Here is a 17,162-nt window from a genome sequence, read left to right as displayed (position 1 = left end):
CCAGCAATTTAGTAAGTAAAAATAAATAAATAAAATAAAAAATTCTGGTGCTGAGCACTAAAAGAGCAACAAGCTTGAAAATGACAGTTAAAAGCTTCAGCTGAAAGTGAATCATTTTTGGCTAAAATTAAAAAAAAATAAAATCCAACAGCTTCTGGGCCTGAATTCTTTTGTCTTTTGGATCAATCAGCTGCAACTGAATATATATATATATTTAGATATATATTTAGATATATATTATATATTTAGATATATATATTTAGTATCTGTACCAAAAATACACTTAATCTAATATCCTCAGATAGAGGACGTATCAGATATTAAACTGATAAGAACAGATATTAAACTTGATCTTAGCCAAAAGGCCGAGAAGCAATTGCAACGGAATATTTTTAATTGGCATTGATAAAATATTAACTCATTAAGCAAAGCTGATCAAAGCCATGCTAACCTTAACTAAAATGGTGTGAGCTTCCTGCATGTCGGTCCCCCTTGAGCTTCATATAACCACAAAGGAAAAACTTCTATGAATAGCCATTTTATTCTGCTGCCATGAAATGTTAGGTACAACAACAAATAGTAACCGCTATTGCTCTTTTGTTATTTGTCATGCAAATGCAAGAGCAAAAATGGTTCCGTTCCCTTTCATCTGAAAACATTAACATCTGACAGATCCTGACATGTAATCTCAGAAAGACTGGACCAGAGGAACTACTGAAATCATGGCATCTTCCACCTACCTCTTACAAAACGAAAAGCTGGGAGCAAGAGCCCGAATTAGGTTCCCAGACAGTGAGAACCAGAGAGGAACCTCGGGCTCCTTCCTGAGTTCTGGAGCAGGCCCCCTCCACTTCCCTGCATGTCCACCATTCTCCGGGCCTTGCAAAGCGTCCAGCCTACAACTGCTTCCAATTGGTAAAGCATTTTTAACTCTCCAAAATACATACATGGCTATTTTGAACATAATTACTATTTCATTATCTCTGAATAAAATTTCTAGACAAATATTTGGCTCTGTGGAATCACATAATTTAGCAAGGGTGGTGTTTTAGTCTCTAGAAACCCCTGTCTAAATTTAGACTTTTCTTACATCAATGTTTCTTTAAACTGTAAACCAGGCTCTACAAGTTATCCAGTTACATCATCTCACCTTTAAGCGACCACTTTACAAAATATAGATAAATACTGACCCCTAGTGGCAAAATCTGTTAGTACAAACGAATTGAAGTAAAGAGATGCTGGTCAGGACAATGTTTTGACTAATAGTAGAATAGTTGTGTCCAGTAGAAACACCTTTACCAAAATAAAAAAAATTAAAAAAAAAGAGAGAGAGAGAGACTGAATGGTTACCATGAACCATCTCTAATGAGAAGTGGAAAGTTATTGTCTAATGTTGTTCTATTAAATACTGTTGTTTAATTGTAGGGACTTTTTTCCACTTTCGCTATTGTCTAAAAATTTATTAATTTGAAAATTGTTTTAAAAGCTGTAACTATTAACATAAACAAGTTTTTTAAAAATAGCTTGCCTCGCCCTGGCCGGTTTGGCTCAGCGGTTAGAGCATCAGCCTGCGGTCCAGAGAGACCCGGGTTCGGTTCCCGCTAAGGGCATGTACCTCGGTTGCAGTTTGTCCCCGGCCCTGGTCGGTCGTGCGGGTGGCAGCCACTCGATGTGTTCCTTTCACGTCGATGTTTCTCTCTCTCTCTCTGTTCCTCTCTCTCCCTCCCACTCTACCTGAACAAAAAAATGGAAAAATGTCCTCGGGTGAGGATTAAAAAATTAAAAAAATAAATAAAAATAGCTTGCCTCAAAATACATTTCAATGTTAGTTCTATTTCAGCAAAATCCAGGCAGAACACAATCCATAAATCTAGGCTTACAGATTGAATTTGTATGTGTTTATTGACCAGTAGTGAGTAAACTGATTATTTCTTTGCTAAATAAAAATTTCCATTCCTCACGGCCAGTGTGGCTCAGTGGATTGAGCGACATCCCATGGACTGAGAGGTCCTGGTCCGATTCTTGGTCAGGGCACATGCCCAGGTTGCGGGTTGTGGGTTGCGGGTTGCTGGCTTTACCCCAGTGGGGGGGGGGTGCAGGAGGCAGCCAATCAATGTTTCTCTCTCACATCAATGTTTCTATATCTCTCTCCCTTCCTCTCTCTCTCTTAAAAAAAAAAAAATCAATGAAAACATGTTTTTAAAAAATTCTATTCCAGAGAATATAGGCTGAAGCTATGAAGACTCTCAGAATTTTTAAATAACACATGTAATTTCCTTCTTAGTATATCATAACTAAATGTAAAAATGTAGTGTCTTTTCACACTCTGATTGATGTTATAATATAGCTCTATTTTTTTTACTTATAGAGCTATAAAAATTAATTCTCCCTAAAGTACTCACTAAATTACTTTATGATTCACATTCTCACATTTCTGTATAGAACATGTGGTGGACTTGCTCATGACATACAGCCAAGCCACCACAAAGTCTGACTGCCTACTCGTAATTTAGCCCAAGATTCTGTCTTCTAAGAAGTCATTTTGTAAGAGCTCTTACCTTCCCATAATTCTATCACAGCAATAACATTTAATTTCCTTTTAAGGTCCATTTTCAAAAGAATATAAGTCCACTAAATCCTCTGTGTGTGTGCATGTGTGCATGTGTGCAAGCCATAGTTTACAAATATGGATCTTCTGCATTCTATGAAAATTTCTTTGAATCATTGCTAGGATTTAAAATACACATTTAAGCCCTGGCCAGTTTGACTCAGCGGTTAGAGCATCAGCCCGAGGACCAGAGAGACCGGGGTTCGGTTTCCGCTAAGGGCACGTACCTTGGTTGCAGTTTGTCCCCGGCCCCGGTTGGGGTCATGTGGGTGGCAACCAGTCAATGTGTCTCTCTCACATCGATGTTTCTCTCTCTCTCTTCCCCCTTCCTTTCTCTCTAAAATCAATAAAGAAAAAATATTTTTTAAATGCACATTGACACATAGTATATAGTTAAATCACATTGCGTATGTGGTCAACAAATATAAACTTTCACTTATGGTAACTGAGGTACCAAAATACTCTGGAATGGAAACCTTGGTAATATAAACATAAACAATTTATAGAAAAGCAAAAGGAAAGCAATGCCATCAATCGAAGCTGAATATTTAAAAGTTTTGCTGTGGTGTGTTTAAGACACAGGAAAAGTAATTCTGACTTTGACAGTAATTTGTTTATTCTGTTTATTTCATAAGGACTCATTAACTGTCCAAGTTATTTTGTTACAAGGGGAAGGGACAGTCCATTTGCATATAAGGACCTATTTACAAATTTATAAAATTCCATTTTGTAAAATCTGGCAATCTGCTACTTGGGGGTTTTAGTTTTGGGACTCCTATTTCCTATTAAATGATTTATTTATTGACCTAATAATCCTTAGGATCATATAGTTCCCCTGGGCTTTTAGCATAACAAAAGGATGGATAAAATACATTAACAGATGATTTAACTATAAGAATATATTCAGAATAAATTATTCCACATTTAGTGTTCTAATTCCTGCTACAGGACCAGAATACACAAATATATTGCCCTTTTGTTTAATCTGCGATTATATACTTTTATTATCTATACTACTATATGTGTAGTATACCACTACATACTATTGAAGTATATATACATATATATCTATATATATGTTAAATGCTTGTTAAGGTGGTATTATATTGACTATAACTTTTATTCAGGAGCATTTCTATGTTTAGCAATAACTGGAATCCATATTACTAACCTAGATGACATAAAACATTTCTTTACACGATTGGTGAAGGAATAATTACCATGTTTATATAGTTTTCGTTAAGTAGGTAACAAAAGTAGGAATAACATGAGTAGCAATGATGGTAGTAGTAGCAACAGCAGCTTACATTTACTGAACACTCTATACTAGCCATTGTTCTAATGTCTTTATATTACTTTTTTGGCTAATATAATTCTGTGAGGTAAATGAGAGAAAAATACGCTTAGCAAGGTTATATGACCAGGGTCATATAGGTGTTAAATGGTACCGATTATAAATCAAATCTCCCAACATTAAAATTACAACTAAACTACAGAACAACCATCCTTACAACTAAACTACAGAACAACCACCTGATATCAAGCTGAATGAAAGTCCTACAACTATGAAATTGAAGAAGCCACATTGAGGCTGGTAGGAAGAGCTGGTCCCACACACACATGTGGTGGATTAAAATCAGGAGGACACATTGGCTGTGAAGGTCCTCCCTGAGGAGTGAGGGGTCCCTGTCACACACTAGATTCTGCCCAGATCAGGGTTCCAGTGCCAGGAAGAGAAGTCCCCATAACTTCAGACTGAAAAACCAGAGGGAACTGAAGCTGAGGGAGGCTGAGGCTGCTGGAGCCCCAGGCAGCTCCTCTAAAGGGCCCGCACACGGACTTGCTCAGGACTCACTCCCTCCAGGCTCCAGTGTGGGGGAGGCAGCTTGGTAGGCAACAGAGACATATTGGGAAGAACTGAGTTGTTTGGCATTGGGGTGCAAGCTGGAGAGGCAGCTTTCTCCTAGATAGACATGCTGGCGGAGGCCGTTATGTCTTTGGTGAGCCCTTCCCCCATGGGGCAGGAAGACGGCCGCCATGTCTGGGGCTCCAGCAACCTGATCACACTGTTTGCCCCGCCCCAATGATTCCCTGAGGCCCTGCCCCACCCAACTTTCAGGCCCACCCAAGCTGTTTCCAGTGGCATTACCATGGAATTGGCCTGTCTTGGCTCCCGCTTTAGATTTTCCTAAATTCTCTCAAACAAGCAGTATCTAGCCTGAGCAAGCCCCATACCTCTCACTAAGTGGTCCCAGGCCTGGCACTAGAAGCAGCCAGCCTTGGTTCAAAGCTTGGCTTTGCCTGGGCACCTCCAAGCCCAGCACAAGAAGCAGCCATCTGCAGATCACTTTGTAGCTTATGCCTGATGGCTCCAGGTAGAACACAGGCAGTGGCTGACCTTGCCCCAGAGCCAGCGCAGCCAGTGGAAAGCTTCAGACAATGTCAAAAAACCACCATCCAACCACCTCCACAAGCAACACACTCAAGGAGTGGACTCAGTGTGTACCAGGGCCCTGCTGAAGTAAGTCTTGATCTGTGTGGTGGGCCCCTGCACAGCTGATCCTCCAAGGTAGTCAGAAATCAGTGGTCAGTTTTTGCAGCTGATCAGCCTGAGTAAATCCCTCCCACTGATGTGCCAACAGCAATCAATACTAATTACAACAGAAAGGTGGATAGTCCACCTCAAGGGCCCAGCTGGGATGATCAGGGAGGCTGTGCCACTGGACCCTGTAGGACACCTACTATAGTGGGCCACCCTAGGAAGCCTGGGAGACATAGCAACTCTACCTAATACATAGAAACAAACACAGGAGGCAGCGAAAATGAGGAGTCAAAGAAACATGTCCGAAATGAAAGAACAGAACAAAACTCCAGGAAAAGAACTAAATGAAATGGAGATAAGCAATCTAACAAATACAGAGTTCAAATCACTGACTATAAGGATGCTCAAGGAACTTAGTGAGGATCTCAAGAGCATAAAAAGGGGCCAATCAGAAATGAAGGTGCAGAGTCAGAAATGAAGGAAGCACTAACTGAAATAAAGAATAATTTACAGGGATTAACAGTAGAGTAGGTAAAGCCAAGAAGCAAACTATCGATTTGGAATATAAGGAAGCAAAAAACACCCAATAAGAACAACAAAAAGAAAAAAGAATAAAGGAAATAGGATAGTGTAAGGAGCCTCTGGGACAATTTCAAGCATAGCAATATTCGCAACATAGAGGTACCAGAAGGAAAAGAGAGAGAGCAAGAAATTGAAAATCTTTTAAAAAAATAATGATAGAAAATTTCCCTAACTTGGTGACAGAAACAGACATACAAGTCCAGGAAGCATAGAGAGTCCCAAACAAGATGAATCCAAAGAGGCCTACACCAAGACACATTATAATCAAAATACAAAAGGTTAAAGACAAAGAGAATCTCAAACACAGCAAGCGAAAAGCAGTTAGTTGCCCAGAAAGGAACTCTCGCAAGACTGTTAGCCAATGTCTCAAAGGAAAGTTTGCAGGCTGGAAGGAAGTGGCAAGAAATATTCAGTAATGAAAAGCAAGGACTGGACTTCCGGTCAAGATGGCGGCATAGGTAAACACAGTATCGTGTCCTCCCACAACCACATCAAAGTTACAACTAAACTACAGAACAAAAATCATTCAAAACCGCCTGAAATCAAGCTGAATGGAAGTCGTACAACTACGGAATTAAAAAATAAAAAAGCAGCTACATCCAGACTGGTAGGACGGGCGGCGGCCGAGGAGTGGCGGCGGCGCAGCGGTGGTGAGACAGGCTGGTCCCACACCCACGTGTGGTGGATAAAATCAGGAGGCTCCCACGGCTGGGAAGGTCCTTCCTGAGGACTGAGGGGTCCCTGTCCCACACCAAGTGCCCCGCTCAGGGTTCCAGTGCCAGGAGAGAAGCCCCATAACTTCTGGCTGGAAAAACCAGCGGAAACTGAGGATCAGGGAGGCTGACCTGGCTGGAGCCCCAGGCAGCTCCCTAAAGGGCCGGCGCACAGACTTATCGGACTCTCTCCCTCTAAGCTCGGAGGGGAGGCAGCTCGAGGGGCGCCAGAGACACACAGGGAAGAACTGAGCTGTTTGGCACTGGAGCGAGGGCTGGAGTGGGGGCTTCCTCGGGGACAAACGTGCTGTCAGAGGCCTTTGTTCCTTTGGTGAGCCCTTCCCGGGGGGCGGCAGACAGAAGCCATATCTGGGACTCCAGCAACCTGGCTCACACTGGTAGCCCCGCCCTGCTGACTCCCTGAGGCCCCGCCCCACCCAACTTTCAAGCCCACCCAAGCTGTTGCCACTTGCTTAACCATAGGATTGGCCTGTCTTGGATCCTGCTTCAGGTTTTTCCTAAATTCTTTCAAATGAGCAGCATCGGGTCTCAGCGAGCCCCATATCTCTCATTAAGTAATACACAGAAACAAACACAGGGAGGCAGCCAAAGTGAGGAGACAAAGAAACAGGTCCCAAATGAAAGAACAGAACAAAACCCCAAGAAAAGAACTAAGCGAAAGGGAGATAAGCAACCTAACAGATACTGAGTTCAAAATACTGCTTATAAGGAAGCTCAATGAACTTAGTGAGAACCTCAGTGAACTTAGGGAGGGCCTCAAGAGCATAAAAAAGGACCAGTTAGAAAACATGGATACACAGTTAGAATTAAAGGAAGCATTAACTAAAATAAAGAATAATTTACACAGCTTCAATAATAGAGTATGTAAATCCAAGGAGCAAACCATCGATTTGGAATATAAGGAAGCAAAAAATGCCCAATCAGAACAGCAAAAAGAAAAAAGAATCCAAAAAATAGAGGATAGTGTAAGGAGCCTCTGGGACAACTTCAAGCATGCCAACATTCGCATCTTGGGCGTGCCAGAAGGAGAAGAGAGAGAACAAGAAATCGAAAACCTGTTTGAAACAATAATGGCAGAAAACTTTCCTAACTTGGTGAAGGAAACAGACATACAAGTCCAGGAAGCACAGAGAGTCCCAAACAAGATGAACCCCAAGAGGCCCACACCAAGACACATCATCATCAAAATGCAAAAGGTTCAAGACAAAGAGAGAATCTTAAAAGCAGCAAGAGAAAGGCAGCTAGTTACCTACAAGGGAGTACCCATTAGGCTGTCAGCTGATTTCTCAAAAGAAACTTTGCAGGCCAGAAGGGAGTGGCAAGAAATATTCAGAGTGATGAAAACCAAGAACCTACAACCAAAATTACTCTATCCTGCAAAGCTGTCATTTAGAATCGATGGCCATATAAAAACTTTCCCAGACAAGAAAAAGTTAAAGGAGTTCATCACTACCAAACCGTTATTATATGAAATGATGACGGGTCTTTTTGAAGAAAAAGATAAAATATATGAACAAACAAAATGGCAATGAATACATATCTATCAACAATGGAATCTACAAACAAAATGAACAGGAAGAACAGAAACATTCTCATAGATACAGAGAACATTTTGTTGGTTGCCAGTTGGGAAGGGGGTTGGGGGAATGGGTGAAAAAGGTGAAGGGATTAAGAAGCACAAATTCATTGCTAGACTGACAAACCTCAAAGGGAAAGTGGTTGGAGGGGTGGGAAGAAATAAACCAAAGAACTTATATGCATAACCAATGGACACAGACAATAGTGTGGGAAAAGGTGGGAGGTGGGCGGGAGTGTGGAGGAGGGGGTCAACGGGGGAAAAATGTGGAACATCTGTAATACATTTTACATCCAACAATAAAGATTTGAAAAAAAAACATTATAGTTTAATAGGAAATGCAATTTTAAAAACTTGTATGTAAAACAAAATAGCAATGTTATATAAATCGTATAATTAAAAATATATTGAATGTGGTCATTAAAAAGAGTATTACAGACTATCAAAAAAAAAAAAAGAAAAGAAAAGCAAGTACCTACAACCAAGATTTCTCTATCCTGCAAAGTTATCATTTAGAATCGATGGACATATAAAGAGTTTTCCAGACAAGAAAAAGCTAAAGGATTTCATCACCACCAAACCAGTATTATATGAAATGTTAAAGGGTCTTCTTGAAGAAGAAGAAGATAAAAAATATGAACAATAAAATGGCAATAAACACATATCTATCAACGATTGAATCTACAATCAAAATGAAAAACAAAACATAAACAAACTCACAGATACACAGAACTTTTTGTTGGTTGCTAGATGGGAGGGGGTTGGGTGAATGGGCAAAAGCGATGAAGGAACTGGTTGAGGAACCTCAAAGGGAAGGGGGGGCAGGAAGAGATGAACCAAAGAACTTATATTCATATATGCATGACCAGCGGACACAGAGAATAGTGTGGGGAAGGTAGAAGGGGTTAACGGGGAGGGGATTCTATACAACATTCAACAACAATAAAGATAAGTTTATAAATAAATAAATAAATAAAATGTCCCAAAGATGTTATGTGGTAGAGGTCACGAGCCCAAGTCACATGGATGGTTAAGTGGTCAAAATTATGTGTCCAAAATCAGATAGGTGATAAATAATAGTTATTCTAGGTCAGATGAGTGGTAAGTAGGTGAAATTATGTGTTCAACTTTACCTCAGTGGTCAGTGGTCAAGGGTAGGTATTCAAGGTCAGATTGGTGATAGGTGGTAGAAGCTCTATGTCCAAGACCGAAAAGCTGATAAGTGACAGTGTCTCTCTACCTTCCATTCTCTCATTAGTAAACTGGAGACTTTGGTCTGTGTAATTGTGGGGAATATTTCTAATTACCCAAAATTGATTTCTCCTTTTATGTGTCGTAAGAGAGTTCTAACTGACATGACCACTGGGATTTATCTCCCAGTGCCCTGTTGACAGGTGTGGCTTAGTGACTGAGTTCTCACCAATGGAAGGTCATCAGAAGTGACACTTCCCACCTACAGTGCTGGCCTAGAAAACCTTGCACTAAGCTCCAATACTCAAGTTCTTTTTCCACACATCAGAATCAAGAAGTGCCTGGACCTAGCTTCACTCAAGCTGGTACAGACAATGCCCCAGGGAAGCATCCAGAACCAAGGTGGAAGGACATGGGGTCTCTAAGGAATCTCCTGGAGCAGAGCTGTGCACCAGCCTAGAATGCTCACCTCGGACTGTAACAGAAGAAACAATAAACTTTCCTTTCCTTAAGCCATTAAACCACTGTAAGTCCTCTTCGTTACAGCAGTCAAGCCTTACCTTAACTCAAACAGTAAACTTTCAGATGTCCTAAATTCTGAATTTCTAAATTTTAATTATAAAAATGAAAGGATAATTTTAAGCTCAGAAAGGTAAAAGAGAGGAATCATGATTTAATAAACTAGAAGTCCTAGAACTAGACTTCTTTCACCAAGATGATTTATAATGTATATCAGTTCTGATATTTACTTCCCCAAATTCTAATCACTCTGTCTGTCTTTATGCTATAGCATTACTAAATATAACCTTGGCATCCCATATCCTATTTCCTTAGACTTTTAATCCATACCATGTTAAGTGAAAACTGTAATAAAGAGATCATGCTATTTCTTTATGGATAAGAAATTGTGCCAGATCAATTTTCTAGCACTTGAAAAACTTTATGCTCAGAATCCATGACTAAACTGGAAGAGATTTTCTTTCTGTAATACCAATCAACTGAATTTTAATGAATATAAAAGAGGGTATGAAATATTGTGAGAATAAATCAATTCATTCTTCACCAGAATAGCAGTTTCCAGTAACTAGTATAAGAAATAATGTACATTATAAAAAATATGTTTGATGTTTGCTTGTTGAAATAGTTTCGTGGAGATTATTTAGTGTTGGCAAGATGGGAGCAAACCTCCCAGCATGCTCTGCATTATATAATAGTAGTAGTCCCATCATTGAGTCTACGCATGTTTTAAATATTCATCAAGTGCTCCTGTGGGTCAGGGTGTCACAAAATATGTAAAACACATAGAACAAAGCTGATGACTCACACTCCCTGTTTACAAAACATAATACAGTGCTATACTAATGAAAACAGTGTGGTCTAGCATAAAGCCAGATATAGTGACCCATGTATTAGATAAAAACCCCAGAAATAAACCTTTTCAAATACAGTCAAGTGATTTTCAATAAGGGGACCAATTCCATTCAATGTGGAAAGGACAGTCTTTCAACAAGTGATCCTAGGGAAACTGGATGTTCACATGCAAAAGAACAAAGCTGAACCCTTACCTAACACCATATAAAAAATTAACTCAAAATGGACCTAAAACTTAAGACTTCAAAAATGTAAAACTCTTAGAAAAAAACATTGGGCAAAGATTTGTGGCATTGTATGTAACAATGATATCTTGGAAATGACCTCAAAGGCACAGGCAAAAAGGAAAAAGAAAAGAAAAAACAGACAAACTGGACTTCATAAGAAAATTTAAATTTTGTACACATCAAAGACAATATCAAGAGAGTAAAAAGAAAACTCACAGAATGGGAGAAAATATGTGTAAATCACATATCTATAAGGGATTGATATCCAGAATAGATAGAGATCTGCTAAAACTCAACCATAAAAAAATTCCAGCAATCTGATTAAAAAATGGGCAATGAACTTTAATAGATGTTTCTCTAAAGATATACAAATGGCCAATAAGCACAAAAAAACATGCTCAACATCACTAAACATTAGGAAAATGCAAATCAAAATTACAATACAATTGCACCTCATACATACCACAATGAGACACCATTAGGATGGTTACTATACAAACAACAAACAAACAAAAAAAAAAAAACAAAACAGAAAACAACAAGTGTTGGTGAGGAAGTAGAGCAATTAGAACTCCTATGTGCTGTTGGCAGGAATGTAAAATGGTACAGCCACTGTGGAAAACACTATGGCAATTAAAAAAAAAAATGTTGAAAACAGAATTACAATATAATCCAGCAATCCTACTTCTGGGTATCTAACCAAAAGAATTGAAAGCAGAGTCTCATAGAGTTGGTTATATAACCATGTTTATAGTAGCATTATCCATAATAGCTAACACATGTAAGCAACCTTGTGTTCATCAATAGATGAATGGATAATCAAAATGTATTATATTCATACAATTGAATGTAATTGAGCCTTAAAAAGAAAGGAAATTCTGACACATGCTACAACATGGATGAACCATGAAGACAGTAACTGAAGTCAAATGAGCCAATTACAAAAAGACAAATTTTGTAAGTACCCACTTATGTGAGGTACTTTTACTAGCCAAAATCATAGATGGAAAAGAGATGGATAGTTTCCAGTGGCTGGAAGTTATTACATGATTGATGTAGAGTTCCACCTTTCTCCATTGGGGTATTATATGATGTCAGGCTTGCAAACAATGATTCTACTGAAGTACTTTTTATAATCATTGGAAATCACAACCTCAGGTCAATAAATGTATGAAGAAGCAACTGCATGTAATATTTCCCATCCCAACATTTCCGAGACTATGTCCTGTAGCACATACGATCATACACATTCCATTCCTCCCTCAAGCATTAAGAGCATTAAGTTTATAAGAAGACAAATATTAACAAAAACATACAACAAACATGAAGTAAAAACACAGCATATATGACTTAAAATTTATCATACTGTCAAACATCCCAATTTTTAAATTGTCTTTGTGTTCATTTGTAGTGGCTAAAGAGGCAGGAACACTTCTGTTCTGACCAAAGTAGGCAATTTCTCCATGTCTTTAGAAATGCCATGCTCCTGGCCCGGCTGGTGTGGCTCAGGGGTTGAGCATTGACCCATGCACCAAGAAATATCACGGTCCTGGACTTGAATTTCTCACAAGGGTTTTAGTTATACTATCACCTTCTAGGATTTTCAAGATCCAAGGGGGTCCATAGTGTTACTTACAGAGCCCTGCTCCCATCCCCTTGCCCAGTCAGCCCCCCCACACTGGGCTCCCTGCCTGCAGTTACCCACAATCACTTCAAAAGCAACCATGGTTTGAGCACTTGGGAGAAGTAAGGCCTGATACTCTTCTTCTCAATCACTTCCTCTGCACCTTTATAACGTCCCAGGCTCATAATCAACATCGATAATGTAATGTACAGGATGATGACTATAATTAACAATACTGTATTGTATACTTGAAAATTGTTAAGAGACTAAATATTAAAAGCTCTCACCATTAAAAAAATTGTAATGATGTGAGGTGATGGATATGTTTACTAGCCTTTTGTGGTAATCATTTTGCAATTTATACATATATTAAATCATTATATTCTGCACCTTAAACTCACACAATGTTATATATCAAATTTAACTCAATAAAGCTGGGGAGATTTTTTAAATAAAGAAAGGAAAGTTTTTGCTTTATCCTCTATTCCCTTGTGTGTTTCCTAATGTTTTTCGAAATGAAGTTGCCAAGAATCAGAAGTGAGGAATAGATTAGCGCTCTTCTTTGGCTTCATGGAACGGGCTATAGACTCCACGGAATGTATTACTTGAACAAAAAGTTCTGCACGTTTAAAAAAGGTTGAAAACTACTGTTTACTCATTTTTGTATCCCCTGCTGTTTCAAACACAATCCCTTTGCCTAGTGGTGGGTAGTAATATATATGAGCTAAAATCAGTAAAATGAATGAAATTGCCCTCTACGTGCCAGAAAGTAACAATAGAGGGTTACAGATGTCCCCCATTTTGCCCCCCTTTGCCCACCTCTACCCAGCTCCCCTCCTCCCTTGGCCTTCACCACACTGTTGTCTGTGTCCATGGGTTATGCACATATGTTCTTTAGCCAATCTCTTCACTATATTATTGATAATAGCAAAATCATTTGCTAAAAAAATAGAAGTGGCAAACCAGCAGAAAAAGAAGTATTGTTATAAAAGTTAATCGGCAGTGATGGGTTCAACCTGGATCAAATAGTCATTAAAAAGCATGCTTCCTAAAATGATCAGAATGTCTCCAAACAAGTAGCAAACTGCGATGCAAGCAAATATTCAACTGTAGGACATATTCACCTCTGCACTCCTCACCTAAACAAGTGACCATAACTATTCCGTCTCAGCCTCTACCTTTGCTTTGTACACCACAGGAGGCAAAATAATGTGCCCCACAAAATGTCCATATCTGAATCCCCAGGGCCTGCAAAATACACCATTACATGACAAGAGTTACAGTTGCAGATGGAATTAAGGTTGCTATTGAGTTGAAGGTAATATAAGGAAATTATCCTGGATCATTGAGGTGGGCTCCATGTAAACATAAGTGTCCTTGGATGCAGAGGAGGGAAGCAGCGGAGTCAGAAGCAGACAGATGTTATCATGAGGAAAACAGCTGGTGTTGGAAACTGAACGGGGCCATGAGCCAAGGGATCCAGAAAATTTCTAGAACCTGCAAAAGGCCAGAAAATGGGTTTTCCTTGGAACCTCCAGGAAAAAATGCAGCCCTGCGGACACCTTGATTTTAGTCCAGTGCAACCTACTTCAGTCTTCTGACTCTAACTGTAAAATAATACATTTGTGTTATTTTAAGCTATTAAGTTTGTGGTGTTTTTTTTTACAGCAGCAACAGGAAACTATACACCCACAAAATTGTTCCCGTTTTCCTCAGATGCCCAGAAACTGCTCCTTCCTTAGCAAATATCTTTTCTATTTCAATCACCTGTCATTACTCCCAAACTATCTATATTTATAAGATGTTAATTGTAATTTGATAAGATAGTGGTGTTTTCTATAAATTGCTTTGTCAAACCAATTACTAGGAAAGATATTACCAAAGACTTAATGAATATTTAAGTCATGATTATACAGCTATTTTAATTAATGTCATTCAGACACCAATTTAGAAGCAAAATATACTTCAAATCCTCAAATAGCACGTAATTATTTTTGTGAGATTTCTGAGAAGATACACTTGTTGTTTGTGTTCTGAGTTGATCTGTTCTTTTTTTTTTTGCTATCCTCACCCAAGGACATTTTTCCATTTTTTGTTCAGATAAGAGTGGGAGGGAGAGAGAAACATCGATGTGAAAGGGACACATTGAGTGGCTGCCTCCCGCACGACCAATCAGGGCCGGGGACAAACTGCAACCGAGGTACGTGCCCTTAGCGGGAACCGAACCCGGGTCTCTCTGGACCACAGGCCGACGCTCTAACCACTAAGCGAAACCGGCCAGGGCTGATCTGGTTCTTTTAGAACAGGCTGTTTAAGAAAAGAAGGCTTTGTCTCTTTGCCCTTCCGATGTATGTTAAGGGAAACATAAGAGAACATGGAGTGTAAATGTGATCTCTCACTTCTAACACAGTTTCACCAAGATATTTAAAATGTGTTTAAATGCCTGCAAAGGTCAAACACATGTGGGACTTGGAGAACTCCAATGTTCACCAGCAGATAGTTTCCATTTCAAAAACGCTTTTATTGCAATGCCTTTTGGAAAATATGAGACTATATCTAAACAACAAAAACAAAACAAAATCATCACCAGATACAGTTTGGCGATGTGCTGCAAATCCTTCTAAACCTCAGTTTTTCTTTGTATAATTTTACCAGCCTACTCCACCAATTGTGAGGGTCAAATGAAATCAGCCATTTAAAGCAACTTTTAACCAATCAAATCACTCCCTTCTACCACCCAGTTTCTACAGGTCAAACAGCAAGCCAGGCACACAAACAAGAATGAGAAAACAACTCACAAATAATGTACAGTATAAGACATGGATGAGATGAGGATCCATGGTGGACACAAACTGGAAGGGGGTGGAGTGGTCCCTCGGTCCCTAGGAATCAGAATGCCTACTGTGTGCAGGCGCTGTGCATGCCAAGTGTCTTACACACCTTACCTCGTTTAACCCTCACAACCATCTGATGAGGTAGTACTATTGGTTTTCTCTTTCTACTGATGAGAAAGACAAGACTTAGGTTAACTAACTTTTTAAGGCTTGAGAAATTAAGGCATAAAGCCAAAATTCATTCATCTTTTCATTCATTTAACAAATAATTATTTAACCCCAACTGTGTATGAGGCATCGTTCAAGATGCTGGGGTGACAGTAGTGAAGACAACACATAAAACTCTCTACCGCCTTCACCCCAGCCGGTTTGGCTCAACAGTTAGAATGTTGGCCCTCAGACTGAAGGGTCTCAGGCTGCAGGTTGGATCTCAGACCATGGTTGGGGTCCTGTGGGAGGCAATCCATCAGTGTGTCTCTCTCACATCGATGTTTCTCTCTCTCCCACCTTCCCTTCCACTTTATCCAAAAATAAATGGGAAAATATTCTCAGGTAAGGATTAACAAAAACAAAAACAAGCAAAAAAACTACCTACCTTCAAGAAACTTATTTCCTAGAGATGAAAACAGAAAATAAATAAGATAAAGAAGTTTAGCCATAGCCAGTTGTGGCTCATTTGGTTGGAGGATCATCCCATGTACTAAAAGGTTGCAGGTTCAATTCCTGGTCAGGGCACAAACCTAGGTTGCAGATTTGGAGCAAGTAAGAAAGGCAACCGATCAATGTTTCACTCTTGCATTGATGTTGTTTTTCTTTCTCTCTCTCTCTCCTATCCCTTTCTCTAAATCAATGAAACATATCCTTAGGTGAGGATATTTTTTAAATTCTGGCTGGTTCAGCTCAGTGGTTAGAGTGTCAGCCCTCAGACTGAAGGGTCTTGGGTTCAATTCCTGGTCAAGGGCACGTACCTGGGTTACAAGTTTGGCCCCCAGCCATGGTGGTTGTGTGGAAGGCAGCCAATTGATGTGTCTCTCTCATATTGATGTTTCTCTCTCTCTCTCCTTCTTCCTTTCCAGTCTACCTAAAAACACTAATAAAAAAATACCCTCAGGTGAGGATCCGCAAAAAAATAAAAAGTAAAGAATAAAGCACTGGCTACATTAAAATATTAATATAATTTATGTAAAATATTTTATATTAATAAAATATTAATATAATTTATGTAAAATGAGTGCCCACAAAAATAAATCAAACATGGAAGGGAAATAGAAAGGGAAGGGGGTAGGGACTGAAATTTTAAATAGCATGGTCAGGGAAGTCCTCATGTGGAACATGTTAAATCTGACATGCCTGTTAGACATCCAAGTGTATTTGTAAACTAGGCAATGACTATATGAGAGATGGTGACATTTCAGTAATTGCTTAAAGGAAGTGAGGGAGTTGGATGTGCAGACATTAATGGAGAAAGCACTTAAGGGAAATAACTACAAGTAGAAAGGTTCTGAGATGGGAGTTTGGTGTGGCTGAAGCAAAGAGAGAGATGGAAAGAGCAAAAGCAGATAAAACTTGGGTAATAATGGTGGAAGAGAAAATTCTTATGCGACCTTGTAGATCATAGTCAGGTCTTTGGCCTTTGCTTCTGAAAAGAAAATGAGGTTTTGATCCTAAGGACACGTTCAACAGGACCACTTTGGCTGCTACGCCGGGAACAATCTGAGCAGAGGAGTCAGGGAGAATGGTTAGAACACGTCTTCAATAATCCCAGCAGAAGGCAGCGCCTTGTACATGTGTGATGACAGCAGAGGAGAGGCAAGTTGTCAGATTTTCAATATATTTAAAGTAGAGCCAACAGGATCTGCAGATGCACTGAGTG

At 39.4% G+C, this 17,162-nt stretch overlaps 1 pseudogene; it reads right to left on the bottom strand.

The window, feature by feature from the left end:
* Positions 1-257: 257 nt before the first annotated feature.
* On the bottom strand, positions 258-377 carry LOC118620908 (annotated as a pseudogene).
* Positions 378-17,162: the final 16,785 nt, after the last annotated feature.

The sequence above is a fragment of the Molossus molossus genome, unplaced genomic scaffold (assembly GCF_014108415.1).
Source record: "Molossus molossus isolate mMolMol1 unplaced genomic scaffold, mMolMol1.p scaffold_m16_p_1, whole genome shotgun sequence".
In the NCBI taxonomy this organism is placed as follows: domain Eukaryota; kingdom Metazoa; phylum Chordata; class Mammalia; order Chiroptera; family Molossidae; genus Molossus; species Molossus molossus.
This window is presented reverse-complemented; position numbering and strand designations above follow the sequence as displayed.